Below are 23,704 nucleotides of genomic sequence, written 5' to 3'. Positions count from 1 at the left end.
GTTGTAGTTGTAGTTGTTGTTGTGATTGTTGTGTTTGTTTTGCCGAGTAGCTCCCAAGGAGAAAGATAGGACCCGGAAGGAAACTTGGGTGTTGACATGGAAGTTGCCTCCCCTGGGTACCTGGCGTCAGGTGCATGTCTGTGCAGCCTAAAATGCAAATAAAGCCATTTCTGTCTGGTTTTTCCTGTCAATAATCTTTGCATAAAGCGAACGGGTGAATGTAGTGCCATGTACAGGGAAGTATATACATGTTTGAACAGAAATGGAATATATGTGAAGTGTTGTTTAAAACACACCCGAGTGAGGTGATGTGCATGTTTGTAGTGATGGTTAGGAAGCTGCAGTTTCAGGCATACTTACCTGGCACAGGCTTTACAGTGATCCGCAAGGCTGTGGGCCCGGGGCGAGACCTTTCCATTGCACATCGGCTTGGTTGACCCCTGCGATCATCCCAAATGTGGACGACTCGGGTGCGCAATTTATAAGTGTGGGGGACTGCGTTCGCGCTCTCCCCTGGAAAAACCAATCAAAAAATAGAAATGCCTTATTTTCATTCTATTTGTCTATCATGACATGTCCAGTTGTAGTTGTAGTTGTTGTTGTGATTGTTGTGTTTGTTTTGCCGAGTAGCTCCCAAGGAGAAAGATAGGACCCGGAAGGAAACTTGGGTGTTGACATGGAAGTTGCCTCCCCTGGGTACCTGGCGTCAGGTGCATGTCTGTGCAGCCTAAAATGCAAATAAAGCCATTTCTGTCTGGTTTTTCCTGTCAATAATCTTTGCATAAAGCGAACGGGTGAATGTAGTGCCATGTACAGGGAAGTATATACATGTTTGAACAGAAATGGAATATATGTGAAGTGTTGTTTAAAACACACCCGAGTGAGGTGATGTGCATGTTTGTAGTGATGGTTAGGAAGCTGCAGTTTCAGGCATACTTACCTGGCACAGGCTTTACAGTGATCCGCAAGGCTGTGGGCCCGGGGCGAGACCTTTCCATTGCACATCGGCTTGGTTGACCCCTGCGATCATCCCAAATGTGGACGACTCGGGTGCGCAATTTATAAGTGTGGGGGACTGCGTTCGCGCTCTCCCCTGGAAAAACCAATCAAAAAATAGAAATGCCTTATTTTCATTCTATTTGTCTATCATGACATGTCCAGTTGTAGTTGTAGTTGTTGTTGTGATTGTTGTGTTTGTTTTGCCGAGTAGCTCCCAAGGAGAAAGATAGGACCCGGAAGGAAACTTGGGTGTTGACATGGAAGTTGCCTCCCCTGGGTACCTGGCGTCAGGTGCATGTCTGTGCAGCCTAAAATGCAAATAAAGCCATTTCTGTCTGGTTTTTCCTGTCAATAATCTTTGCATAAAGCGAACGGGTGAATGTAGTGCCATGTACAGGGAAGTATATACATGTTTGAACAGAAATGGAATATATGTGAAGTGTTGTTTAAAACACACCCGAGTGAGGTGATGTGCATGTTTGTAGTGATGGTTAGGAAGCTGCAGTTTCAGGCATACTTACCTGGCACAGGCTTTACAGTGATCCGCAAGGCTGTGGGCCCGGGGCGAGACCTTTCCATTGCACATCGGCTTGGTTGACCCCTGCGATCATCCCAAATGTGGACGACTCGGGTGCGCAATTTATAAGTGTGGGGGACTGCGTTCGCGCTCTCCCCTGGAAAAACCAATCAAAAAATAGAAATGCCTTATTTTCATTCTATTTGTCTATCATGACATGTCCAGTTGTAGTTGTAGTTGTTGTTGTGATTGTTGTGTTTGTTTTGCCGAGTAGCTCCCAAGGAGAAAGATAGGACCCGGAAGGAAACTTGGGTGTTGACATGGAAGTTGCCTCCCCTGGGTACCTGGCGTCAGGTGCATGTCTGTGCAGCCTAAAATGCAAATAAAGCCATTTCTGTCTGGTTTTTCCTGTCAATAATCTTTGCATAAAGCGAACGGGTGAATGTAGTGCCATGTACAGGGAAGTATATACATGTTTGAACAGAAATGGAATATATGTGAAGTGTTGTTTAAAACACACCCGAGTGAGGTGATGTGCATGTTTGTAGTGATGGTTAGGAAGCTGCAGTTTCAGGCATACTTACCTGGCACAGGCTTTACAGTGATCCGCAAGGCTGTGGGCCCGGGGCGAGACCTTTCCATTGCACATCGGCTTGGTTGACCCCTGCGATCATCCCAAATGTGGACGACTCGGGTGCGCAATTTATAAGTGTGGGGGACTGCGTTCGCGCTCTCCCCTGGAAAAACCAATCAAAAAATAGAAATGCCTTATTTTCATTCTATTTGTCTATCATGACATGTCCAGTTGTAGTTGTAGTTGTTGTTGTGATTGTTGTGTTTGTTTTGCCGAGTAGCTCCCAAGGAGAAAGATAGGACCCGGAAGGAAACTTGGGTGTTGACATGGAAGTTGCCTCCCCTGGGTACCTGGCGTCAGGTGCATGTCTGTGCAGCCTAAAATGCAAATAAAGCCATTTCTGTCTGGTTTTTCCTGTCAATAATCTTTGCATAAAGCGAACGGGTGAATGTAGTGCCATGTACAGGGAAGTATATACATGTTTGAACAGAAATGGAATATATGTGAAGTGTTGTTTAAAACACACCCGAGTGAGGTGATGTGCATGTTTGTAGTGATGGTTAGGAAGCTGCAGTTTCAGGCATACTTACCTGGCACAGGCTTTACAGTGATCCGCAAGGCTGTGGGCCCGGGGCGAGACCTTTCCATTGCACATCGGCTTGGTTGACCCCTGCGATCATCCCAAATGTGGACGACTCGGGTGCGCAATTTATAAGTGTGGGGGACTGCGTTCGCGCTCTCCCCTGGAAAAACCAATCAAAAAATAGAAATGCCTTATTTTCATTCTATTTGTCTATCATGACATGTCCAGTTGTAGTTGTAGTTGTTGTTGTGATTGTTGTGTTTGTTTTGCCGAGTAGCTCCCAAGGAGAAAGATAGGACCCGGAAGGAAACTTGGGTGTTGACATGGAAGTTGCCTCCCCTGGGTACCTGGCGTCAGGTGCATGTCTGTGCAGCCTAAAATGCAAATAAAGCCATTTCTGTCTGGTTTTTCCTGTCAATAATCTTTGCATAAAGCGAACGGGTGAATGTAGTGCCATGTACAGGGAAGTATATACATGTTTGAACAGAAATGGAATATATGTGAAGTGTTGTTTAAAACACACCCGAGTGAGGTGATGTGCATGTTTGTAGTGATGGTTAGGAAGCTGCAGTTTCAGGCATACTTACCTGGCACAGGCTTTACAGTGATCCGCAAGGCTGTGGGCCCGGGGCGAGACCTTTCCATTGCACATCGGCTTGGTTGACCCCTGCGATCATCCCAAATGTGGACGACTCGGGTGCGCAATTTATAAGTGTGGGGGACTGCGTTCGCGCTCTCCCCTGGAAAAACCAATCAAAAAATAGAAATGCCTTATTTTCATTCTATTTGTCTATCATGACATGTCCAGTTGTAGTTGTAGTTGTTGTTGTGATTGTTGTGTTTGTTTTGCCGAGTAGCTCCCAAGGAGAAAGATAGGACCCGGAAGGAAACTTGGGTGTTGACATGGAAGTTGCCTCCCCTGGGTACCTGGCGTCAGGTGCATGTCTGTGCAGCCTAAAATGCAAATAAAGCCATTTCTGTCTGGTTTTTCCTGTCAATAATCTTTGCATAAAGCGAACGGGTGAATGTAGTGCCATGTACAGGGAAGTATATACATGTTTGAACAGAAATGGAATATATGTGAAGTGTTGTTTAAAACACACCCGAGTGAGGTGATGTGCATGTTTGTAGTGATGGTTAGGAAGCTGCAGTTTCAGGCATACTTACCTGGCACAGGCTTTACAGTGATCCGCAAGGCTGTGGGCCCGGGGCGAGACCTTTCCATTGCACATCGGCTTGGTTGACCCCTGCGATCATCCCAAATGTGGACGACTCGGGTGCGCAATTTATAAGTGTGGGGGACTGCGTTCGCGCTCTCCCCTGGAAAAACCAATCAAAAAATAGAAATGCCTTATTTTCATTCTATTTGTCTATCATGACATGTCCAGTTGTAGTTGTAGTTGTTGTTGTGATTGTTGTGTTTGTTTTGCCGAGTAGCTCCCAAGGAGAAAGATAGGACCCGGAAGGAAACTTGGGTGTTGACATGGAAGTTGCCTCCCCTGGGTACCTGGCGTCAGGTGCATGTCTGTGCAGCCTAAAATGCAAATAAAGCCATTTCTGTCTGGTTTTTCCTGTCAATAATCTTTGCATAAAGCGAACGGGTGAATGTAGTGCCATGTACAGGGAAGTATATACATGTTTGAACAGAAATGGAATATATGTGAAGTGTTGTTTAAAACACACCCGAGTGAGGTGATGTGCATGTTTGTAGTGATGGTTAGGAAGCTGCAGTTTCAGGCATACTTACCTGGCACAGGCTTTACAGTGATCCGCAAGGCTGTGGGCCCGGGGCGAGACCTTTCCATTGCACATCGGCTTGGTTGACCCCTGCGATCATCCCAAATGTGGACGACTCGGGTGCGCAATTTATAAGTGTGGGGGACTGCGTTCGCGCTCTCCCCTGGAAAAACCAATCAAAAAATAGAAATGCCTTATTTTCATTCTATTTGTCTATCATGACATGTCCAGTTGTAGTTGTAGTTGTTGTTGTGATTGTTGTGTTTGTTTTGCCGAGTAGCTCCCAAGGAGAAAGATAGGACCCGGAAGGAAACTTGGGTGTTGACATGGAAGTTGCCTCCCCTGGGTACCTGGCGTCAGGTGCATGTCTGTGCAGCCTAAAATGCAAATAAAGCCATTTCTGTCTGGTTTTTCCTGTCAATAATCTTTGCATAAAGCGAACGGGTGAATGTAGTGCCATGTACAGGGAAGTATATACATGTTTGAACAGAAATGGAATATATGTGAAGTGTTGTTTAAAACACACCCGAGTGAGGTGATGTGCATGTTTGTAGTGATGGTTAGGAAGCTGCAGTTTCAGGCATACTTACCTGGCACAGGCTTTACAGTGATCCGCAAGGCTGTGGGCCCGGGGCGAGACCTTTCCATTGCACATCGGCTTGGTTGACCCCTGCGATCATCCCAAATGTGGACGACTCGGGTGCGCAATTTATAAGTGTGGGGGACTGCGTTCGCGCTCTCCCCTGGAAAAACCAATCAAAAAATAGAAATGCCTTATTTTCATTCTATTTGTCTATCATGACATGTCCAGTTGTAGTTGTAGTTGTTGTTGTGATTGTTGTGTTTGTTTTGCCGAGTAGCTCCCAAGGAGAAAGATAGGACCCGGAAGGAAACTTGGGTGTTGACATGGAAGTTGCCTCCCCTGGGTACCTGGCGTCAGGTGCATGTCTGTGCAGCCTAAAATGCAAATAAAGCCATTTCTGTCTGGTTTTTCCTGTCAATAATCTTTGCATAAAGCGAACGGGTGAATGTAGTGCCATGTACAGGGAAGTATATACATGTTTGAACAGAAATGGAATATATGTGAAGTGTTGTTTAAAACACACCCGAGTGAGGTGATGTGCATGTTTGTAGTGATGGTTAGGAAGCTGCAGTTTCAGGCATACTTACCTGGCACAGGCTTTACAGTGATCCGCAAGGCTGTGGGCCCGGGGCGAGACCTTTCCATTGCACATCGGCTTGGTTGACCCCTGCGATCATCCCAAATGTGGACGACTCGGGTGCGCAATTTATAAGTGTGGGGGACTGCGTTCGCGCTCTCCCCTGGAAAAACCAATCAAAAAATAGAAATGCCTTATTTTCATTCTATTTGTCTATCATGACATGTCCAGTTGTAGTTGTAGTTGTTGTTGTGATTGTTGTGTTTGTTTTGCCGAGTAGCTCCCAAGGAGAAAGATAGGACCCGGAAGGAAACTTGGGTGTTGACATGGAAGTTGCCTCCCCTGGGTACCTGGCGTCAGGTGCATGTCTGTGCAGCCTAAAATGCAAATAAAGCCATTTCTGTCTGGTTTTTCCTGTCAATAATCTTTGCATAAAGCGAACGGGTGAATGTAGTGCCATGTACAGGGAAGTATATACATGTTTGAACAGAAATGGAATATATGTGAAGTGTTGTTTAAAACACACCCGAGTGAGGTGATGTGCATGTTTGTAGTGATGGTTAGGAAGCTGCAGTTTCAGGCATACTTACCTGGCACAGGCTTTACAGTGATCCGCAAGGCTGTGGGCCCGGGGCGAGACCTTTCCATTGCACATCGGCTTGGTTGACCCCTGCGATAATCCCAAATGTGGACGACTCGGGTGCGCAATTTATAAGTGTGGGGGACTGCGTTCGCGCTCTCCCCTGGAAAAACCAATCAAAAAATAGAAATGCCTTATTTTCATTCTATTTGTCTATCATGACATGTCCAGTTGTAGTTGTAGTTGTTGTTGTGATTGTTGTGTTTGTTTTGCCGAGTAGCTCCCAAGGAGAAAGATAGGACCCGGAAGGAAACTTGGGTGTTGACATGGAAGTTGCCTCCCCTGGGTACCTGGCGTCAGGTGCATGTCTGTGCAGCCTAAAATGCAAATAAAGCCATTTCTGTCTGGTTTTTCCTGTCAATAATCTTTGCATAAAGCGAACGGGTGAATGTAGTGCCATGTACAGGGAAGTATATACATGTTTGAACAGAAATGGAATATATGTGAAGTGTTGTTTAAAACACACCCGAGTGAGGTGATGTGCATGTTTGTAGTGATGGTTAGGAAGCTGCAGTTTCAGGCATACTTACCTGGCACAGGCTTTACAGTGATCCGCAAGGCTGTGGGCCCGGGGCGAGACCTTTCCATTGCACATCGGCTTGGTTGACCCCTGCGATCATCCCAAATGTGGACGACTCGGGTGCGCAATTTATAAGTGTGGGGGACTGCGTTCGCGCTCTCCCCTGGAAAAACCAATCAAAAAATAGAAATGCCTTATTTTCATTCTATTTGTCTATCATGACATGTCCAGTTGTAGTTGTAGTTGTTGTTGTGATTGTTGTGTTTGTTTTGCCGAGTAGCTCCCAAGGAGAAAGATAGGACCCGGAAGGAAACTTGGGTGTTGACATGGAAGTTGCCTCCCCTGGGTACCTGGCGTCAGGTGCATGTCTGTGCAGCCTAAAATGCAAATAAAGCCATTTCTGTCTGGTTTTTCCTGTCAATAATCTTTGCATAAAGCGAACGGGTGAATGTAGTGCCATGTACAGGGAAGTATATACATGTTTGAACAGAAATGGAATATATGTGAAGTGTTGTTTAAAACACACCCGAGTGAGGTGATGTGCATGTTTGTAGTGATGGTTAGGAAGCTGCAGTTTCAGGCATACTTACCTGGCACAGGCTTTACAGTGATCCGCAAGGCTGTGGGCCCGGGGCGAGACCTTTCCATTGCACATCGGCTTGGTTGACCCCTGCGATCATCCCAAATGTGGACGACTCGGGTGCGCAATTTATAAGTGTGGGGGACTGCGTTCGCGCTCTCCCCTGGAAAAACCAATCAAAAAATAGAAATGCCTTATTTTCATTCTATTTGTCTATCATGACATGTCCAGTTGTAGTTGTAGTTGTTGTTGTGATTGTTGTGTTTGTTTTGCCGAGTAGCTCCCAAGGAGAAAGATAGGACCCGGAAGGAAACTTGGGTGTTGACATGGAAGTTGCCTCCCCTGGGTACCTGGCGTCAGGTGCATGTCTGTGCAGCCTAAAATGCAAATAAAGCCATTTCTGTCTGGTTTTTCCTGTCAATAATCTTTGCATAAAGCGAACGGGTGAATGTAGTGCCATGTACAGGGAAGTATATACATGTTTGAACAGAAATGGAATATATGTGAAGTGTTGTTTAAAACACACCCGAGTGAGGTGATGTGCATGTTTGTAGTGATGGTTAGGAAGCTGCAGTTTCAGGCATACTTACCTGGCACAGGCTTTACAGTGATCCGCAAGGCTGTGGGCCCGGGGCGAGACCTTTCCATTGCACATCGGCTTGGTTGACCCCTGCGATCATCCCAAATGTGGACGACTCGGGTGCGCAATTTATAAGTGTGGGGGACTGCGTTCGCGCTCTCCCCTGGAAAAACCAATCAAAAAATAGAAATGCCTTATTTTCATTCTATTTGTCTATCATGACATGTCCAGTTGTAGTTGTAGTTGTTGTTGTGATTGTTGTGTTTGTTTTGCCGAGTAGCTCCCAAGGAGAAAGATAGGACCCGGAAGGAAACTTGGGTGTTGACATGGAAGTTGCCTCCCCTGGGTACCTGGCGTCAGGTGCATGTCTGTGCAGCCTAAAATGCAAATAAAGCCATTTCTGTCTGGTTTTTCCTGTCAATAATCTTTGCATAAAGCGAACGGGTGAATGTAGTGCCATGTACAGGGAAGTATATACATGTTTGAACAGAAATGGAATATATGTGAAGTGTTGTTTAAAACACACCCGAGTGAGGTGATGTGCATGTTTGTAGTGATGGTTAGGAAGCTGCAGTTTCAGGCATACTTACCTGGCACAGGCTTTACAGTGATCCGCAAGGCTGTGGGCCCGGGGCGAGACCTTTCCATTGCACATCGGCTTGGTTGACCCCTGCGATCATCCCAAATGTGGACGACTCGGGTGCGCAATTTATAAGTGTGGGGGACTGCGTTCGCGCTCTCCCCTGGAAAAACCAATCAAAAAATAGAAATGCCTTATTTTCATTCTATTTGTCTATCATGACATGTCCAGTTGTAGTTGTAGTTGTTGTTGTGATTGTTGTGTTTGTTTTGCCGAGTAGCTCCCAAGGAGAAAGATAGGACCCGGAAGGAAACTTGGGTGTTGACATGGAAGTTGCCTCCCCTGGGTACCTGGCGTCAGGTGCATGTCTGTGCAGCCTAAAATGCAAATAAAGCCATTTCTGTCTGGTTTTTCCTGTCAATAATCTTTGCATAAAGCGAACGGGTGAATGTAGTGCCATGTACAGGGAAGTATATACATGTTTGAACAGAAATGGAATATATGTGAAGTGTTGTTTAAAACACACCCGAGTGAGGTGATGTGCATGTTTGTAGTGATGGTTAGGAAGCTGCAGTTTCAGGCATACTTACCTGGCACAGGCTTTACAGTGATCCGCAAGGCTGTGGGCCCGGGGCGAGACCTTTCCATTGCACATCGGCTTGGTTGACCCCTGCGATCATCCCAAATGTGGACGACTCGGGTGCGCAATTTATAAGTGTGGGGGACTGCGTTCGCGCTCTCCCCTGGAAAAACCAATCAAAAAATAGAAATGCCTTATTTTCATTCTATTTGTCTATCATGACATGTCCAGTTGTAGTTGTAGTTGTTGTTGTGATTGTTGTGTTTGTTTTGCCGAGTAGCTCCCAAGGAGAAAGATAGGACCCGGAAGGAAACTTGGGTGTTGACATGGAAGTTGCCTCCCCTGGGTACCTGGCGTCAGGTGCATGTCTGTGCAGCCTAAAATGCAAATAAAGCCATTTCTGTCTGGTTTTTCCTGTCAATAATCTTTGCATAAAGCGAACGGGTGAATGTAGTGCCATGTACAGGGAAGTATATACATGTTTGAACAGAAATGGAATATATGTGAAGTGTTGTTTAAAACACACCCGAGTGAGGTGATGTGCATGTTTGTAGTGATGGTTAGGAAGCTGCAGTTTCAGGCATACTTACCTGGCACAGGCTTTACAGTGATCCGCAAGGCTGTGGGCCCGGGGCGAGACCTTTCCATTGCACATCGGCTTGGTTGACCCCTGCGATCATCCCAAATGTGGACGACTCGGGTGCGCAATTTATAAGTGTGGGGGACTGCGTTCGCGCTCTCCCCTGGAAAAACCAATCAAAAAATAGAAATGCCTTATTTTCATTCTATTTGTCTATCATGACATGTCCAGTTGTAGTTGTAGTTGTTGTTGTGATTGTTGTGTTTGTTTTGCCGAGTAGCTCCCAAGGAGAAAGATAGGACCCGGAAGGAAACTTGGGTGTTGACATGGAAGTTGCCTCCCCTGGGTACCTGGCGTCAGGTGCATGTCTGTGCAGCCTAAAATGCAAATAAAGCCATTTCTGTCTGGTTTTTCCTGTCAATAATCTTTGCATAAAGCGAACGGGTGAATGTAGTGCCATGTACAGGGAAGTATATACATGTTTGAACAGAAATGGAATATATGTGAAGTGTTGTTTAAAACACACCCGAGTGAGGTGATGTGCATGTTTGTAGTGATGGTTAGGAAGCTGCAGTTTCAGGCATACTTACCTGGCACAGGCTTTACAGTGATCCGCAAGGCTGTGGGCCCGGGGCGAGACCTTTCCATTGCACATCGGCTTGGTTGACCCCTGCGATCATCCCAAATGTGGACGACTCGGGTGCGCAATTTATAAGTGTGGGGGACTGCGTTCGCGCTCTCCCCTGGAAAAACCAATCAAAAAATAGAAATGCCTTATTTTCATTCTATTTGTCTATCATGACATGTCCAGTTGTAGTTGTAGTTGTTGTTGTGATTGTTGTGTTTGTTTTGCCGAGTAGCTCCCAAGGAGAAAGATAGGACCCGGAAGGAAACTTGGGTGTTGACATGGAAGTTGCCTCCCCTGGGTACCTGGCGTCAGGTGCATGTCTGTGCAGCCTAAAATGCAAATAAAGCCATTTCTGTCTGGTTTTTCCTGTCAATAATCTTTGCATAAAGCGAACGGGTGAATGTAGTGCCATGTACAGGGAAGTATATACATGTTTGAACAGAAATGGAATATATGTGAAGTGTTGTTTAAAACACACCCGAGTGAGGTGATGTGCATGTTTGTAGTGATGGTTAGGAAGCTGCAGTTTCAGGCATACTTACCTGGCACAGGCTTTACAGTGATCCGCAAGGCTGTGGGCCCGGGGCGAGACCTTTCCATTGCACATCGGCTTGGTTGACCCCTGCGATCATCCCAAATGTGGACGACTCGGGTGCGCAATTTATAAGTGTGGGGGACTGCGTTCGCGCTCTCCCCTGGAAAAACCAATCAAAAAATAGAAATGCCTTATTTTCATTCTATTTGTCTATCATGACATGTCCAGTTGTAGTTGTAGTTGTTGTTGTGATTGTTGTGTTTGTTTTGCCGAGTAGCTCCCAAGGAGAAAGATAGGACCCGGAAGGAAACTTGGGTGTTGACATGGAAGTTGCCTCCCCTGGGTACCTGGCGTCAGGTGCATGTCTGTGCAGCCTAAAATGCAAATAAAGCCATTTCTGTCTGGTTTTTCCTGTCAATAATCTTTGCATAAAGCGAACGGGTGAATGTAGTGCCATGTACAGGGAAGTATATACATGTTTGAACAGAAATGGAATATATGTGAAGTGTTGTTTAAAACACACCCGAGTGAGGTGATGTGCATGTTTGTAGTGATGGTTAGGAAGCTGCAGTTTCAGGCATACTTACCTGGCACAGGCTTTACAGTGATCCGCAAGGCTGTGGGCCCGGGGCGAGACCTTTCCATTGCACATCGGCTTGGTTGACCCCTGCGATCATCCCAAATGTGGACGACTCGGGTGCGCAATTTATAAGTGTGGGGGACTGCGTTCGCGCTCTCCCCTGGAAAAACCAATCAAAAAATAGAAATGCCTTATTTTCATTCTATTTGTCTATCATGACATGTCCAGTTGTAGTTGTAGTTGTTGTTGTGATTGTTGTGTTTGTTTTGCCGAGTAGCTCCCAAGGAGAAAGATAGGACCCGGAAGGAAACTTGGGTGTTGACATGGAAGTTGCCTCCCCTGGGTACCTGGCGTCAGGTGCATGTCTGTGCAGCCTAAAATGCAAATAAAGCCATTTCTGTCTGGTTTTTCCTGTCAATAATCTTTGCATAAAGCGAACGGGTGAATGTAGTGCCATGTACAGGGAAGTATATACATGTTTGAACAGAAATGGAATATATGTGAAGTGTTGTTTAAAACACACCCGAGTGAGGTGATGTGCATGTTTGTAGTGATGGTTAGGAAGCTGCAGTTTCAGGCATACTTACCTGGCACAGGCTTTACAGTGATCCGCAAGGCTGTGGGCCCGGGGCGAGACCTTTCCATTGCACATCGGCTTGGTTGACCCCTGCGATCATCCCAAATGTGGACGACTCGGGTGCGCAATTTATAAGTGTGGGGGACTGCGTTCGCGCTCTCCCCTGGAAAAACCAATCAAAAAATAGAAATGCCTTATTTTCATTCTATTTGTCTATCATGACATGTCCAGTTGTAGTTGTAGTTGTTGTTGTGATTGTTGTGTTTGTTTTGCCGAGTAGCTCCCAAGGAGAAAGATAGGACCCGGAAGGAAACTTGGGTGTTGACATGGAAGTTGCCTCCCCTGGGTACCTGGCGTCAGGTGCATGTCTGTGCAGCCTAAAATGCAAATAAAGCCATTTCTGTCTGGTTTTTCCTGTCAATAATCTTTGCATAAAGCGAACGGGTGAATGTAGTGCCATGTACAGGGAAGTATATACATGTTTGAACAGAAATGGAATATATGTGAAGTGTTGTTTAAAACACACCCGAGTGAGGTGATGTGCATGTTTGTAGTGATGGTTAGGAAGCTGCAGTTTCAGGCATACTTACCTGGCACAGGCTTTACAGTGATCCGCAAGGCTGTGGGCCCGGGGCGAGACCTTTCCATTGCACATCGGCTTGGTTGACCCCTGCGATCATCCCAAATGTGGACGACTCGGGTGCGCAATTTATAAGTGTGGGGGACTGCGTTCGCGCTCTCCCCTGGAAAAACCAATCAAAAAATAGAAATGCCTTATTTTCATTCTATTTGTCTATCATGACATGTCCAGTTGTAGTTGTAGTTGTTGTTGTGATTGTTGTGTTTGTTTTGCCGAGTAGCTCCCAAGGAGAAAGATAGGACCCGGAAGGAAACTTGGGTGTTGACATGGAAGTTGCCTCCCCTGGGTACCTGGCGTCAGGTGCATGTCTGTGCAGCCTAAAATGCAAATAAAGCCATTTCTGTCTGGTTTTTCCTGTCAATAATCTTTGCATAAAGCGAACGGGTGAATGTAGTGCCATGTACAGGGAAGTATATACATGTTTGAACAGAAATGGAATATATGTGAAGTGTTGTTTAAAACACACCCGAGTGAGGTGATGTGCATGTTTGTAGTGATGGTTAGGAAGCTGCAGTTTCAGGCATACTTACCTGGCACAGGCTTTACAGTGATCCGCAAGGCTGTGGGCCCGGGGCGAGACCTTTCCATTGCACATCGGCTTGGTTGACCCCTGCGATCATCCCAAATGTGGACGACTCGGGTGCGCAATTTATAAGTGTGGGGGACTGCGTTCGCGCTCTCCCCTGGAAAAACCAATCAAAAAATAGAAATGCCTTATTTTCATTCTATTTGTCTATCATGACATGTCCAGTTGTAGTTGTAGTTGTTGTTGTGATTGTTGTGTTTGTTTTGCCGAGTAGCTCCCAAGGAGAAAGATAGGACCCGGAAGGAAACTTGGGTGTTGACATGGAAGTTGCCTCCCCTGGGTACCTGGCGTCAGGTGCATGTCTGTGCAGCCTAAAATGCAAATAAAGCCATTTCTGTCTGGTTTTTCCTGTCAATAATCTTTGCATAAAGCGAACGGGTGAATGTAGTGCCATGTACAGGGAAGTATATACATGTTTGAACAGAAATGGAATATATGTGAAGTGTTGTTTAAAACACACCCGAGTGAGGTGATGTGCATGTTTGTAGTGATGGTTAGGAAGCTGCAGTTTCAGGCATACTTACCTGGCACAGGCTTTACAGTGATCCGCAAGGCTGTGGGCCCGGGGCGAGACCTTTCCATTGCACATCGGCTTGGTTGACCCCTGCGATCATCCCAAATGTGGACGACTCGGGTGCGCAATTTATAAGTGTGGGGGACTGCGTTCGCGCTCTCCCCTGGAAAAACCAATCAAAAAATAGAAATGCCTTATTTTCATTCTATTTGTCTATCATGACATGTCCAGTTGTAGTTGTAGTTGTTGTTGTGATTGTTGTGTTTGTTTTGCCGAGTAGCTCCCAAGGAGAAAGATAGGACCCGGAAGGAAACTTGGGTGTTGACATGGAAGTTGCCTCCCCTGGGTACCTGGCGTCAGGTGCATGTCTGTGCAGCCTAAAATGCAAATAAAGCCATTTCTGTCTGGTTTTTCCTGTCAATAATCTTTGCATAAAGCGAACGGGTGAATGTAGTGCCATGTACAGGGAAGTATATACATGTTTGAACAGAAATGGAATATATGTGAAGTGTTGTTTAAAACACACCCGAGTGAGGTGATGTGCATGTTTGTAGTGATGGTTAGGAAGCTGCAGTTTCAGGCATACTTACCTGGCACAGGCTTTACAGTGATCCGCAAGGCTGTGGGCCCGGGGCGAGACCTTTCCATTGCACATCGGCTTGGTTGACCCCTGCGATCATCCCAAATGTGGACGACTCGGGTGCGCAATTTATAAGTGTGGGGGACTGCGTTCGCGCTCTCCCCTGGAAAAACCAATCAAAAAATAGAAATGCCTTATTTTCATTCTATTTGTCTATCATGACATGTCCAGTTGTAGTTGTAGTTGTTGTTGTGATTGTTGTGTTTGTTTTGCCGAGTAGCTCCCAAGGAGAAAGATAGGACCCGGAAGGAAACTTGGGTGTTGACATGGAAGTTGCCTCCCCTGGGTACCTGGCGTCAGGTGCATGTCTGTGCAGCCTAAAATGCAAATAAAGCCATTTCTGTCTGGTTTTTCCTGTCAATAATCTTTGCATAAAGCGAACGGGTGAATGTAGTGCCATGTACAGGGAAGTATATACATGTTTGAACAGAAATGGAATATATGTGAAGTGTTGTTTAAAACACACCCGAGTGAGGTGATGTGCATGTTTGTAGTGATGGTTAGGAAGCTGCAGTTTCAGGCATACTTACCTGGCACAGGCTTTACAGTGATCCGCAAGGCTGTGGGCCCGGGGCGAGACCTTTCCATTGCACATCGGCTTGGTTGACCCCTGCGATCATCCCAAATGTGGACGACTCGGGTGCGCAATTTATAAGTGTGGGGGACTGCGTTCGCGCTCTCCCCTGGAAAAACCAATCAAAAAATAGAAATGCCTTATTTTCATTCTATTTGTCTATCATGACATGTCCAGTTGTAGTTGTAGTTGTTGTTGTGATTGTTGTGTTTGTTTTGCCGAGTAGCTCCCAAGGAGAAAGATAGGACCCGGAAGGAAACTTGGGTGTTGACATGGAAGTTGCCTCCCCTGGGTACCTGGCGTCAGGTGCATGTCTGTGCAGCCTAAAATGCAAATAAAGCCATTTCTGTCTGGTTTTTCCTGTCAATAATCTTTGCATAAAGCGAACGGGTGAATGTAGTGCCATGTACAGGGAAGTATATACATGTTTGAACAGAAATGGAATATATGTGAAGTGTTGTTTAAAACACACCCGAGTGAGGTGATGTGCATGTTTGTAGTGATGGTTAGGAAGCTGCAGTTTCAGGCATACTTACCTGGCACAGGCTTTACAGTGATCCGCAAGGCTGTGGGCCCGGGGCGAGACCTTTCCATTGCACATCGGCTTGGTTGACCCCTGCGATCATCCCAAATGTGGACGACTCGGGTGCGCAATTTATAAGTGTGGGGGACTGCGTTCGCGCTCTCCCCTGGAAAAACCAATCAAAAAATAGAAATGCCTTATTTTCATTCTATTTGTCTATCATGACATGTCCAGTTGTAGTTGTAGTTGTTGTTGTGATTGTTGTGTTTGTTTTGCCGAGTAGCTCCCAAGGAGAAAGATAGGACCCGGAAGGAAACTTGGGTGTTGACATGGAAGTTGCCTCCCCTGGGTACCTGGCGTCAGGTGCATGTCTGTGCAGCCTAAAATGCAAATAAAGCCATTTCTGTCTGGTTTTTCCTGTCAATAATCTTTGCATAAAGCGAACGGGTGAATGTAGTGCCATGTACAGGGAAGTATATACATGTTTGAACAGAAATGGAATATATGTGAAGTGTTGTTTAAAACACACCCGAGTGAGGTGATGTGCATGTTTGTAGTGATGGTTAGGAAGCTGCAGTTTCAGGCATACTTACCTGGCACAGGCTTTACAGTGATCCGCAAGGCTGTGGGCCCGGGGCGAGACCTTTCCATTGCACATCGGCTTGGTTGACCCCTGCGATCATCCCAAATGTGGACGACTCGGGTGCGCAATTTATAAGTGTGGGGGACTGCGTTCGCGCTCTCCCCTGGAAAAACCAATCAAAAAATAGAAATGCCTTATTTTCATTCTATTTGTCTATCATGACATGTCCAGTTGTAGTTGTAGTTGTTGTTGTGATTGTTGTGTTTGTTTTGCCGAGTAGCTCCCAAGGAGAAAGATAGGACCCGGAAGGAAACTTGGGTGTTGACATGGAAGTTGCCTCCCCTGGGTACCTGGCGTCAGGTGCATGTCTGTGCAGCCTAAAATGCAAATAAAGCCATTTCTGTCTGGTTTTTCCTGTCAATAATCTTTGCATAAAGCGAACGGGTGAATGTAGTGCCATGTACAGGGAAGTATATACATGTTTGAACAGAAATGGAATATATGTGAAGTGTTGTTTAAAACACACCCGAGTGAGGTGATGTGCATGTTTGTAGTGATGGTTAGGAAGCTGCAGTTTCAGGCATACTTACCTGGCACAGGCTTTACAGTGATCCGCAAGGCTGTGGGCCCGGGGCGAGACCTTTCCATTGCACATCGGCTTGGTTGACCCCTGCGATCATCCCAAATGTGGACGACTCGGGTGCGCAATTTATAAGTGTGGGGGACTGCGTTCGCGCTCTCCCCTGGAAAAACCAATCAAAAAATAGAAATGCCTTATTTTCATTCTATTTGTCTATCATGACATGTCCAGTTGTAGTTGTAGTTGTTGTTGTGATTGTTGTGTTTGTTTTGCCGAGTAGCTCCCAAGGAGAAAGATAGGACCCGGAAGGAAACTTGGGTGTTGACATGGAAGTTGCCTCCCCTGGGTACCTGGCGTCAGGTGCATGTCTGTGCAGCCTAAAATGCAAATAAAGCCATTTCTGTCTGGTTTTTCCTGTCAATAATCTTTGCATAAAGCGAACGGGTGAATGTAGTGCCATGTACAGGGAAGTATATACATGTTTGAACAGAAATGGAATATATGTGAAGTGTTGTTTAAAACACACCCGAGTGAGGTGATGTGCATGTTTGTAGTGATGGTTAGGAAGCTGCAGTTTCAGGCATACTTACCTGGCACAGGCTTTACAGTGATCCGCAAGGCTGTGGGCCCGGGGCGAGACCTTTCCATTGCACATCGGCTTGGTTGACCCCTGCGATCATCCCAAATGTGGACGACTCGGGTGCGCAATTTATAAGTGTGGGGGACTGCGTTCGCGCTCTCCCCTGGAAAAACCAATCAAAAAATAGAAATGCCTTATTTTCATTCTATTTGTCTATCATGACATGTCCAGTTGTAGTTGTAGTTGTTGTTGTGATTGTTGTGTTTGTTTTGCCGAGTAGCTCCCAAGGAGAAAGATAGGACCCGGAAGGAAACTTGGGTGTTGACATGGAAGTTGCCTCCCCTGGGTACCTGGCGTCAGGTGCATGTCTGTGCAGCCTAAAATGCAAATAAAGCCATTTCTGTCTGGTTTTTCCTGTCAATAATCTTTGCATAAAGCGAACGGGTGAATGTAGTGCCATGTACAGGGAAGTATATACATGTTTGAACAGAAATGGAATATATGTGAAGTGTTGTTTAAAACACACCCGAGTGAGGTGATGTGCATGTTTGTAGTGATGGTTAGGAAGCTGCAGTTTCAGGCATACTTACCTGGCACAGGCTTTACAGTGATCCGCAAGGCTGTGGGCCCGGGGCGAGACCTTTCCATTGCACATCGGCTTGGTTGACCCCTGCGATCATCCCAAATGTGGACGACTCGGGTGCGCAATTTATAAGTGTGGGGGACTGCGTTCGCGCTCTCCCCTGGAAAAACCAATCAAAAAATAGAAATGCCTTATTTTCATTCTATTTGTCTATCATGACATGTCCAGTTGTAGTTGTAGTTGTTGTTGTGATTGTTGTGTTTGTTTTGCCGAGTAGCTCCCAAGGAGAAAGATAGGACCCGGAAGGAAACTTGGGTGTTGACATGGAAGTTGCCTCCCCTGGGTACCTGGCGTCAGGTGCATGTCTGTGCAGCCTAAAATGCAAATAAAGCCATTTCTGTCTGGTTTTTCCTGTCAATAATCTTTGCATAAAGCGAACGGGTGAATGTAGTGCCATGTACAGGGAAGTATATACATGTTTGAACAGAAATGGAATATATGTGAAGTGTTGTTTAAAACACACCCGAGTGAGGTGATGTGCATGTTTGTAGTGATGGTTAGGAAGCTGCAGTTTCAGGCATACTTACCTGGCACAGGCTTTACAGTGATCCGCAAGGCTGTGGGCCCGGGGCGAGACCTTTCCATTGCACATCGGCTTGGTTGACCCCTGCGATCATCCCAAATGTGGACGACTCGGGTGCGCAATTTATAAGTGTGGGGGACTGCGTTCGCGCTCTCCCCTGGAAAAACCAATCAAAAAATAGAAATGCCTTATTTTCATTCTATTTGTCTATCATGACATGTCCAGTTGTAGTTGTAGTTGTTGTTGTGATTGTTGTGTTTGTTTTGCCGAGTAGCTCCCAAGGAGAAAGATAGGACCCGGAAGGAAACTTGGGTGTTGACATGGAAGTTGCCTCCCCTGGGTACCTGGCGTCAGGTGCATGTCTGTGCAGCCTAAAATGCAAATAAAGCCATTTCTGTCTGGTTTTTCCTGTCAATAATCTTTGCATAAAGCGAACGGGTGAATGTAGTGCCATGTACAGGGAAGTATATACATGTTTGAACAGAAATGGAATATATGTGAAGTGTTGTTTAAAACACACCCGAGTGAGGTGATGTGCATGTTTGTAGTGATGGTTAGGAAGCTGCAGTTTCAGGCATACTTACCTGGCACAGGCTTTACAGTGATCCGCAAGGCTGTGGGCCCGGGGCGAGACCTTTCCATTGCACATCGGCTTGGTTGACCCCTGCGATCATCCCAAATGTGGACGACTCGGGTGCGCAATTTATAAGTGTGGGGGACTGCGTTCGCGCTCTCCCCTGGAAAAACCAATCAAAAAATAGAAATGCCTTATTTTCATTCTATTTGTCTATCATGACATGTCCAGTTGTAGTTGTAGTTGTTGTTGTGATTGTTGTGTTTGTTTTGCCGAGTAGCTCCCAAGGAGAAAGATAGGACCCGGAAGGAAACTTGGGTGTTGACATGGAAGTTGCCTCCCCTGGGTACCTGGCGTCAGGTGCATGTCTGTGCAGCCTAAAATGCAAATAAAGCCATTTCTGTCTGGTTTTTCCTGTCAATAATCTTTGCATAAAGCGAACGGGTGAATGTAGTGCCATGTACAGGGAAGTATATACATGTTTGAACAGAAATGGAATATATGTGAAGTGTTGTTTAAAACACACCCGAGTGAGGTGATGTGCATGTTTGTAGTGATGGTTAGGAAGCTGCAGTTTCAGGCATACTTACCTGGCACAGGCTTTACAGTGATCCGCAAGGCTGTGGGCCCGGGGCGAGACCTTTCCATTGCACATCGGCTTGGTTGACCCCTGCGATCATCCCAAATGTGGACGACTCGGGTGCGCAATTTATAAGTGTGGGGGACTGCGTTCGCGCTCTCCCCTGGAAAAACCAATCAAAAAATAGAAATGCCTTATTTTCATTCTATTTGTCTATCATGACATGTCCAGTTGTAGTTGTAGTTGTTGTTGTGATTGTTGTGTTTGTTTTGCCGAGTAGCTCCCAAGGAGAAAGATAGGACCCGGAAGGAAACTTGGGTGTTGACATGGAAGTTGCCTCCCCTGGGTACCTGGCGTCAGGTGCATGTCTGTGCAGCCTAAAATGCAAATAAAGCCATTTCTGTCTGGTTTTTCCTGTCAATAATCTTTGCATAAAGCGAACGGGTGAATGTAGTGCCATGTACAGGGAAGTATATACATGTTTGAACAGAAATGGAATATATGTGAAGTGTTGTTTAAAACACACCCGAGTGAGGTGATGTGCATGTTTGTAGTGATGGTTAGGAAGCTGCAGTTTCAGGCATACTTACCTGGCACAGGCTTTACAGTGATCCGCAAGGCTGTGGGCCCGGGGCGAGACCTTTCCATTGCACATCGGCTTGGTTGACCCCTGCGATCATCCCAAATGTGGACGACTCGGGTGCGCAATTTATAAGTGTGGGGGACTGCGTTCGCGCTCTCCCCTGGAAAAACCAATCAAAAAATAGAAATGCCTTATTTTCATTCTATTTGTCTATCATGACATGTCCAGTTGTAGTTGTAGTTGTTGTTGTGATTGTTGTGTTTGTTTTGCCGAGTAGCTCCCAAGGAGAAAGATAGGACCCGGAAGGAAACTTGGGTGTTGACATGGAAGTTGCCTCCCCTGGGTACCTGGCGTCAGGTGCATGTCTGTGCAGCCTAAAATGCAAATAAAGCCATTTCTGTCTGGTTTTTCCTGTCAATAATCTTTGCATAAAGCGAACGGGTGAATGTAGTGCCATGTACAGGGAAGTATATACATGTTTGAACAGAAATGGAATATATGTGAAGTGTTGTTTAAAACACACCCGAGTGAGGTGATGTGCATGTTTGTAGTGATGGTTAGGAAGCTGCAGTTTCAGGCATACTTACCTGGCACAGGCTTTACAGTGATCCGCAAGGCTGTGGGCCCGGGGCGAGACCTTTCCATTGCACATCGGCTTGGTTGACCCCTGCGATCATCCCAAATGTGGACGACTCGGGTGCGCAATTTATAAGTGTGGGGGACTGCGTTCGCGCTCTCCCCTGGAAAAACCAATCAAAAAATAGAAATGCCTTATTTTCATTCTATTTGTCTATCATGACATGTCCAGTTGTAGTTGTAGTTGTTGTTGTGATTGTTGTGTTTGTTTTGCCGAGTAGCTCCCAAGGAGAAAGATAGGACCCGGAAGGAAACTTGGGTGTTGACATGGAAGTTGCCTCCCCTGGGTACCTGGCGTCAGGTGCATGTCTGTGCAGCCTAAAATGCAAATAAAGCCATTTCTGTCTGGTTTTTCCTGTCAATAATCTTTGCATAAAGCGAACGGGTGAATGTAGTGCCATGTACAGGGAAGTATATACATGTTTGAACAGAAATGGAATATATGTGAAGTGTTGTTTAAAACACACCCGAGTGAGGTGATGTGCATGTTTGTAGTGATGGTTAGGAAGCTGCAGTTTCAGGCATACTTACCTGGCACAGGCTTTACAGTGATCCGCAAGGCTGTGGGCCCGGGGCGAGACCTTTCCATTGCACATCGGCTTGGTTGACCCCTGCGATCATCCCAAATGTGGACGACTCGGGTGCGCAATTTATAAGTGTGGGGGACTGCGTTCGCGCTCTCCCCTGGAAAAACCAATCAAAAAATAGAAATGCCTTATTTTCATTCTATTTGTCTATCATGACATGTCCAGTTGTAGTTGTAGTTGTTGTTGTGATTGTTGTGTTTGTTTTGCCGAGTAGCTCCCAAGGAGAAAGATAGGACCCGGAAGGAAACTTGGGTGTTGACATGGAAGTTGCCTCCCCTGGGTACCTGGCGTCAGGTGCATGTCTGTGCAGCCTAAAATGCAAATAAAGCCATTTCTGTCTGGTTTTTCCTGTCAATAATCTTTGCATAAAGCGAACGGGTGAATGTAGTGCCATGTACAGGGAAGTATATACATGTTTGAACAGAAATGGAATATATGTGAAGTGTTGTTTAAAACACACCCGAGTGAGGTGATGTGCATGTTTGTAGTGATGGTTAGGAAGCTGCAGTTTCAGGCATACTTACCTGGCACAGGCTTTACAGTGATCCGCAAGGCTGTGGGCCCGGGGCGAGACCTTTCCATTGCACATCGGCTTGGTTGACCCCTGCGATCATCCCAAATGTGGACGACTCGGGTGCGCAATTTATAAGTGTGGGGGACTGCGTTCGCGCTCTCCCCTGGAAAAACCCAATCAAAAAATAGAAATGCCTTATTTTCATTCTATTTGTCTATCATGACATGTCCAGTTGTAGTTGTAGTTGTTGTTGTGATTGTTGTGTTTGTTTTGCCGAGTAGCTCCCAAGGAGAAAGATAGGACCCGGAAGGAAACTTGGGTGTTGACATGGAAGTTGCCTCCCCTGGGTACCTGGCGTCAGGTGCATGTCTGTGCAGCCTAAAATGCAAATAAAGCCATTTCTGTCTGGTTTTTCCTGTCAATAATCTTTGCATAAAGCGAACGGGTGAATGTAGTGCCATGTACAGGGAAGTATATACATGTTTGAACAGAAATGGAATATATGTGAAGTGTTGTTTAAAACACACCCGAGTGAGGTGATGTGCATGTTTGTAGTGATGGTTAGGAAGCTGCAGTTTCAGGCATACTTACCTGGCACAGGCTTTACAGTGATCCGCAAGGCTGTGGGCCCGGGGCGAGACCTTTCCATTGCACATCGGCTTGGTTGACCCCTGCGATCATCCCAAATGTGGACGACTCGGGTGCGCAATTTATAAGTGTGGGGGACTGCGTTCGCGCTCTCCCCTGGAAAAAACCAATCAAAAAATAGAAATGCCTTATTTTCATTCTATTTGTCTATCATGACATGTCCAGTTGTAGTTGTAGTTGTTGTTGTGATTGTTGTGTTTGTTTTGCCGAGTAGCTCCCAAGGAGAAAGATAGGACCCGGAAGGAAACTTGGGTGTTGACATGGAAGTTGCCTCCCCTGGGTACCTGGCGTCAGGTGCATGTCTGTGCAGCCTAAAATGCAAATAAAGCCATTTCTGTCTGGTTTTTCCTGTCAATAATCTTTGCATAAAGCGAACGGGTGAATGTAGTGCCATGTACAGGGAAGTATATACATGTTTGAACAGAAATGGAATATATGTGAAGTGTTGTTTAAAACACACCCGAGTGAGGTGATGTGCATGTTTGTAGTGATGGTTAGGAAGCTGCAGTTTCAGGCATACTTACCTGGCACAGGCTTTACAGTGATCCGCAAGGCTGTGGGCCCGGGGCGAGACCTTTCCATTGCACATCGGCTTGGTTGACCCCTGCGATCATCCCAAATGTGGACGACTCGGGTGCGCAATTTATAAGTGTGGGGGACTGCGTTCGCGCTCTCCCCTGGAAAAACCAATCAAAAAATAGAAATGCCTTATTTTCATTCTATTTGTCTATCATGACATGTCCAGTTGTAGTTGTAGTTGTTGTTGTGATTGTTGTGTTTGTTTTGCCGAGTAGCTCCCAAGGAGAAAGATAGGACCCGGAAGGAAACTTGGGTGTTGACATGGAAGTTGCCTCCCCTGGGTACCTGGCGTCAGGTGCATGTCTGTGCAGCCTAAATGCAAATAAAGCCATTTCTGTCTGGTTTTTCCTGTCAATAATCTTTGCATAAAGCGAACGGGTGAATGTAGTGCCATGTACAGGGAAGTATATACATGTTTGAACAGAAATGGAATATATGTGAAGTGTTGTTTAAAACACACCCGAGTGAGGTGATGTGCATGTTTGTAGTGATGGTTAGGAAGCTGCAGTTTCAGGCATACTTACCTGGCACAGGCTTTACAGTGATCCGCAAGGCTGTGGGCCCGGGGCGAGACCTTTCCATTGCACATCGGCTTGGTTGACCCCTGCGATCATCCCAAATGTGGACGACTCGGGTGCGCAATTTATAAGTGTGGGGGACTGCGTTC

General features: G+C 46.1%; 40 non-coding genes and 1 pseudogene across 40 annotated transcripts; all 41 read left to right on the top strand.

The window, feature by feature from the left end:
- The first annotated feature begins 352 nt into the window (after nucleotides 1–352).
- LOC139449309 (U1 spliceosomal RNA) lies at nucleotides 353–516 on the top strand. The gene has a single exon (XR_011652151.1). It is a non-coding gene; the product is annotated as a U1 spliceosomal RNA (small nuclear RNA).
- A 416-nt stretch (nucleotides 517–932) lies between these two features.
- LOC139449308 (U1 spliceosomal RNA) lies at nucleotides 933–1,096 on the top strand. Its single transcript, XR_011652150.1, has one exon. It is a non-coding gene; the product is annotated as a U1 spliceosomal RNA (small nuclear RNA).
- A 416-nt stretch (nucleotides 1,097–1,512) lies between these two features.
- On the top strand, nucleotides 1,513–1,676 carry LOC139449307 (U1 spliceosomal RNA). The gene has a single exon (XR_011652149.1). It is a non-coding gene; the product is annotated as a U1 spliceosomal RNA (small nuclear RNA).
- A 416-nt stretch (nucleotides 1,677–2,092) lies between these two features.
- On the top strand, nucleotides 2,093–2,256 carry LOC139449305 (U1 spliceosomal RNA). Its single transcript, XR_011652148.1, has one exon. It is a non-coding gene; the product is annotated as a U1 spliceosomal RNA (small nuclear RNA).
- Nucleotides 2,257–2,672: 416 nt separating this feature from the next.
- LOC139449303 (U1 spliceosomal RNA) lies at nucleotides 2,673–2,836 on the top strand. The gene has a single exon (XR_011652146.1). It is a non-coding gene; the product is annotated as a U1 spliceosomal RNA (small nuclear RNA).
- Nucleotides 2,837–3,252: 416 nt separating this feature from the next.
- On the top strand, nucleotides 3,253–3,416 carry LOC139449302 (U1 spliceosomal RNA). Its single transcript, XR_011652145.1, has one exon. It is a non-coding gene; the product is annotated as a U1 spliceosomal RNA (small nuclear RNA).
- A 416-nt stretch (nucleotides 3,417–3,832) lies between these two features.
- LOC139449301 (U1 spliceosomal RNA) lies at nucleotides 3,833–3,996 on the top strand. The gene has a single exon (XR_011652144.1). It is a non-coding gene; the product is annotated as a U1 spliceosomal RNA (small nuclear RNA).
- A 416-nt stretch (nucleotides 3,997–4,412) lies between these two features.
- On the top strand, nucleotides 4,413–4,576 carry LOC139449300 (U1 spliceosomal RNA). The gene has a single exon (XR_011652143.1). It is a non-coding gene; the product is annotated as a U1 spliceosomal RNA (small nuclear RNA).
- Nucleotides 4,577–4,992: 416 nt separating this feature from the next.
- Nucleotides 4,993–5,156, top strand: LOC139449299 (U1 spliceosomal RNA). The gene has a single exon (XR_011652142.1). It is a non-coding gene; the product is annotated as a U1 spliceosomal RNA (small nuclear RNA).
- A 416-nt stretch (nucleotides 5,157–5,572) lies between these two features.
- LOC139449298 (U1 spliceosomal RNA) lies at nucleotides 5,573–5,736 on the top strand. The gene has a single exon (XR_011652141.1). It is a non-coding gene; the product is annotated as a U1 spliceosomal RNA (small nuclear RNA).
- A 416-nt stretch (nucleotides 5,737–6,152) lies between these two features.
- On the top strand, nucleotides 6,153–6,316 carry LOC139449269 (U1 spliceosomal RNA). The gene has a single exon (XR_011652115.1). It is a non-coding gene; the product is annotated as a U1 spliceosomal RNA (small nuclear RNA).
- A 416-nt stretch (nucleotides 6,317–6,732) lies between these two features.
- Nucleotides 6,733–6,896, top strand: LOC139449297 (U1 spliceosomal RNA). The gene has a single exon (XR_011652140.1). It is a non-coding gene; the product is annotated as a U1 spliceosomal RNA (small nuclear RNA).
- Nucleotides 6,897–7,312: 416 nt separating this feature from the next.
- Nucleotides 7,313–7,476, top strand: LOC139449296 (U1 spliceosomal RNA). The gene has a single exon (XR_011652139.1). It is a non-coding gene; the product is annotated as a U1 spliceosomal RNA (small nuclear RNA).
- Nucleotides 7,477–7,892: 416 nt separating this feature from the next.
- On the top strand, nucleotides 7,893–8,056 carry LOC139449295 (U1 spliceosomal RNA). Its single transcript, XR_011652138.1, has one exon. It is a non-coding gene; the product is annotated as a U1 spliceosomal RNA (small nuclear RNA).
- A 416-nt stretch (nucleotides 8,057–8,472) lies between these two features.
- Nucleotides 8,473–8,636, top strand: LOC139449294 (U1 spliceosomal RNA). Its single transcript, XR_011652137.1, has one exon. It is a non-coding gene; the product is annotated as a U1 spliceosomal RNA (small nuclear RNA).
- A 416-nt stretch (nucleotides 8,637–9,052) lies between these two features.
- On the top strand, nucleotides 9,053–9,216 carry LOC139449292 (U1 spliceosomal RNA). Its single transcript, XR_011652135.1, has one exon. It is a non-coding gene; the product is annotated as a U1 spliceosomal RNA (small nuclear RNA).
- A 416-nt stretch (nucleotides 9,217–9,632) lies between these two features.
- On the top strand, nucleotides 9,633–9,796 carry LOC139449291 (U1 spliceosomal RNA). The gene has a single exon (XR_011652134.1). It is a non-coding gene; the product is annotated as a U1 spliceosomal RNA (small nuclear RNA).
- Nucleotides 9,797–10,212: 416 nt separating this feature from the next.
- LOC139449289 (U1 spliceosomal RNA) lies at nucleotides 10,213–10,376 on the top strand. Its single transcript, XR_011652133.1, has one exon. It is a non-coding gene; the product is annotated as a U1 spliceosomal RNA (small nuclear RNA).
- Nucleotides 10,377–10,792: 416 nt separating this feature from the next.
- On the top strand, nucleotides 10,793–10,956 carry LOC139449288 (U1 spliceosomal RNA). Its single transcript, XR_011652132.1, has one exon. It is a non-coding gene; the product is annotated as a U1 spliceosomal RNA (small nuclear RNA).
- A 416-nt stretch (nucleotides 10,957–11,372) lies between these two features.
- LOC139449287 (U1 spliceosomal RNA) lies at nucleotides 11,373–11,536 on the top strand. The gene has a single exon (XR_011652131.1). It is a non-coding gene; the product is annotated as a U1 spliceosomal RNA (small nuclear RNA).
- Nucleotides 11,537–11,952: 416 nt separating this feature from the next.
- Nucleotides 11,953–12,116, top strand: LOC139449286 (U1 spliceosomal RNA). Its single transcript, XR_011652130.1, has one exon. It is a non-coding gene; the product is annotated as a U1 spliceosomal RNA (small nuclear RNA).
- Nucleotides 12,117–12,532: 416 nt separating this feature from the next.
- LOC139449285 (U1 spliceosomal RNA) lies at nucleotides 12,533–12,696 on the top strand. Its single transcript, XR_011652129.1, has one exon. It is a non-coding gene; the product is annotated as a U1 spliceosomal RNA (small nuclear RNA).
- Nucleotides 12,697–13,112: 416 nt separating this feature from the next.
- On the top strand, nucleotides 13,113–13,276 carry LOC139449284 (U1 spliceosomal RNA). Its single transcript, XR_011652128.1, has one exon. It is a non-coding gene; the product is annotated as a U1 spliceosomal RNA (small nuclear RNA).
- A 416-nt stretch (nucleotides 13,277–13,692) lies between these two features.
- Nucleotides 13,693–13,856, top strand: LOC139449283 (U1 spliceosomal RNA). Its single transcript, XR_011652127.1, has one exon. It is a non-coding gene; the product is annotated as a U1 spliceosomal RNA (small nuclear RNA).
- Nucleotides 13,857–14,272: 416 nt separating this feature from the next.
- On the top strand, nucleotides 14,273–14,436 carry LOC139449282 (U1 spliceosomal RNA). Its single transcript, XR_011652126.1, has one exon. It is a non-coding gene; the product is annotated as a U1 spliceosomal RNA (small nuclear RNA).
- A 416-nt stretch (nucleotides 14,437–14,852) lies between these two features.
- On the top strand, nucleotides 14,853–15,016 carry LOC139449280 (U1 spliceosomal RNA). Its single transcript, XR_011652124.1, has one exon. It is a non-coding gene; the product is annotated as a U1 spliceosomal RNA (small nuclear RNA).
- A 416-nt stretch (nucleotides 15,017–15,432) lies between these two features.
- Nucleotides 15,433–15,596, top strand: LOC139449279 (U1 spliceosomal RNA). The gene has a single exon (XR_011652123.1). It is a non-coding gene; the product is annotated as a U1 spliceosomal RNA (small nuclear RNA).
- A 416-nt stretch (nucleotides 15,597–16,012) lies between these two features.
- Nucleotides 16,013–16,176, top strand: LOC139449278 (U1 spliceosomal RNA). Its single transcript, XR_011652122.1, has one exon. It is a non-coding gene; the product is annotated as a U1 spliceosomal RNA (small nuclear RNA).
- A 416-nt stretch (nucleotides 16,177–16,592) lies between these two features.
- Nucleotides 16,593–16,756, top strand: LOC139449277 (U1 spliceosomal RNA). The gene has a single exon (XR_011652121.1). It is a non-coding gene; the product is annotated as a U1 spliceosomal RNA (small nuclear RNA).
- Nucleotides 16,757–17,172: 416 nt separating this feature from the next.
- LOC139449276 (U1 spliceosomal RNA) lies at nucleotides 17,173–17,336 on the top strand. The gene has a single exon (XR_011652120.1). It is a non-coding gene; the product is annotated as a U1 spliceosomal RNA (small nuclear RNA).
- Nucleotides 17,337–17,752: 416 nt separating this feature from the next.
- On the top strand, nucleotides 17,753–17,916 carry LOC139449275 (U1 spliceosomal RNA). Its single transcript, XR_011652119.1, has one exon. It is a non-coding gene; the product is annotated as a U1 spliceosomal RNA (small nuclear RNA).
- Nucleotides 17,917–18,332: 416 nt separating this feature from the next.
- Nucleotides 18,333–18,496, top strand: LOC139449273 (U1 spliceosomal RNA). Its single transcript, XR_011652118.1, has one exon. It is a non-coding gene; the product is annotated as a U1 spliceosomal RNA (small nuclear RNA).
- Nucleotides 18,497–18,912: 416 nt separating this feature from the next.
- LOC139449272 (U1 spliceosomal RNA) lies at nucleotides 18,913–19,076 on the top strand. Its single transcript, XR_011652117.1, has one exon. It is a non-coding gene; the product is annotated as a U1 spliceosomal RNA (small nuclear RNA).
- A 416-nt stretch (nucleotides 19,077–19,492) lies between these two features.
- LOC139449271 (U1 spliceosomal RNA) lies at nucleotides 19,493–19,656 on the top strand. Its single transcript, XR_011652116.1, has one exon. It is a non-coding gene; the product is annotated as a U1 spliceosomal RNA (small nuclear RNA).
- Nucleotides 19,657–20,072: 416 nt separating this feature from the next.
- Nucleotides 20,073–20,236, top strand: LOC139449266 (U1 spliceosomal RNA). The gene has a single exon (XR_011652112.1). It is a non-coding gene; the product is annotated as a U1 spliceosomal RNA (small nuclear RNA).
- A 416-nt stretch (nucleotides 20,237–20,652) lies between these two features.
- On the top strand, nucleotides 20,653–20,816 carry LOC139449316 (U1 spliceosomal RNA). The gene has a single exon (XR_011652158.1). It is a non-coding gene; the product is annotated as a U1 spliceosomal RNA (small nuclear RNA).
- A 416-nt stretch (nucleotides 20,817–21,232) lies between these two features.
- Nucleotides 21,233–21,396, top strand: LOC139449304 (U1 spliceosomal RNA). The gene has a single exon (XR_011652147.1). It is a non-coding gene; the product is annotated as a U1 spliceosomal RNA (small nuclear RNA).
- A 416-nt stretch (nucleotides 21,397–21,812) lies between these two features.
- Nucleotides 21,813–21,976, top strand: LOC139449293 (U1 spliceosomal RNA). The gene has a single exon (XR_011652136.1). It is a non-coding gene; the product is annotated as a U1 spliceosomal RNA (small nuclear RNA).
- A 417-nt stretch (nucleotides 21,977–22,393) lies between these two features.
- On the top strand, nucleotides 22,394–22,557 carry LOC139449281 (U1 spliceosomal RNA). Its single transcript, XR_011652125.1, has one exon. It is a non-coding gene; the product is annotated as a U1 spliceosomal RNA (small nuclear RNA).
- A 417-nt stretch (nucleotides 22,558–22,974) lies between these two features.
- LOC139449260 (U1 spliceosomal RNA) lies at nucleotides 22,975–23,138 on the top strand. The gene has a single exon (XR_011652106.1). It is a non-coding gene; the product is annotated as a U1 spliceosomal RNA (small nuclear RNA).
- A 415-nt stretch (nucleotides 23,139–23,553) lies between these two features.
- On the top strand, nucleotides 23,554–23,704 carry LOC139449270 (U1 spliceosomal RNA; annotated as a pseudogene; the record flags this gene model as incomplete).

Source organism: Haliotis cracherodii, unplaced genomic scaffold (genome assembly GCF_022045235.1).
Source record: "Haliotis cracherodii isolate W230 unplaced genomic scaffold, xgHalCrac1.p SCAF_73, whole genome shotgun sequence".
NCBI classification, from domain to species: Eukaryota; Metazoa; Mollusca; class Gastropoda; order Lepetellida; family Haliotidae; genus Haliotis; species Haliotis cracherodii.
Note: the sequence above shows the minus strand (reverse complement) of the source record. Positions and strands in the feature narration are given on the sequence as shown.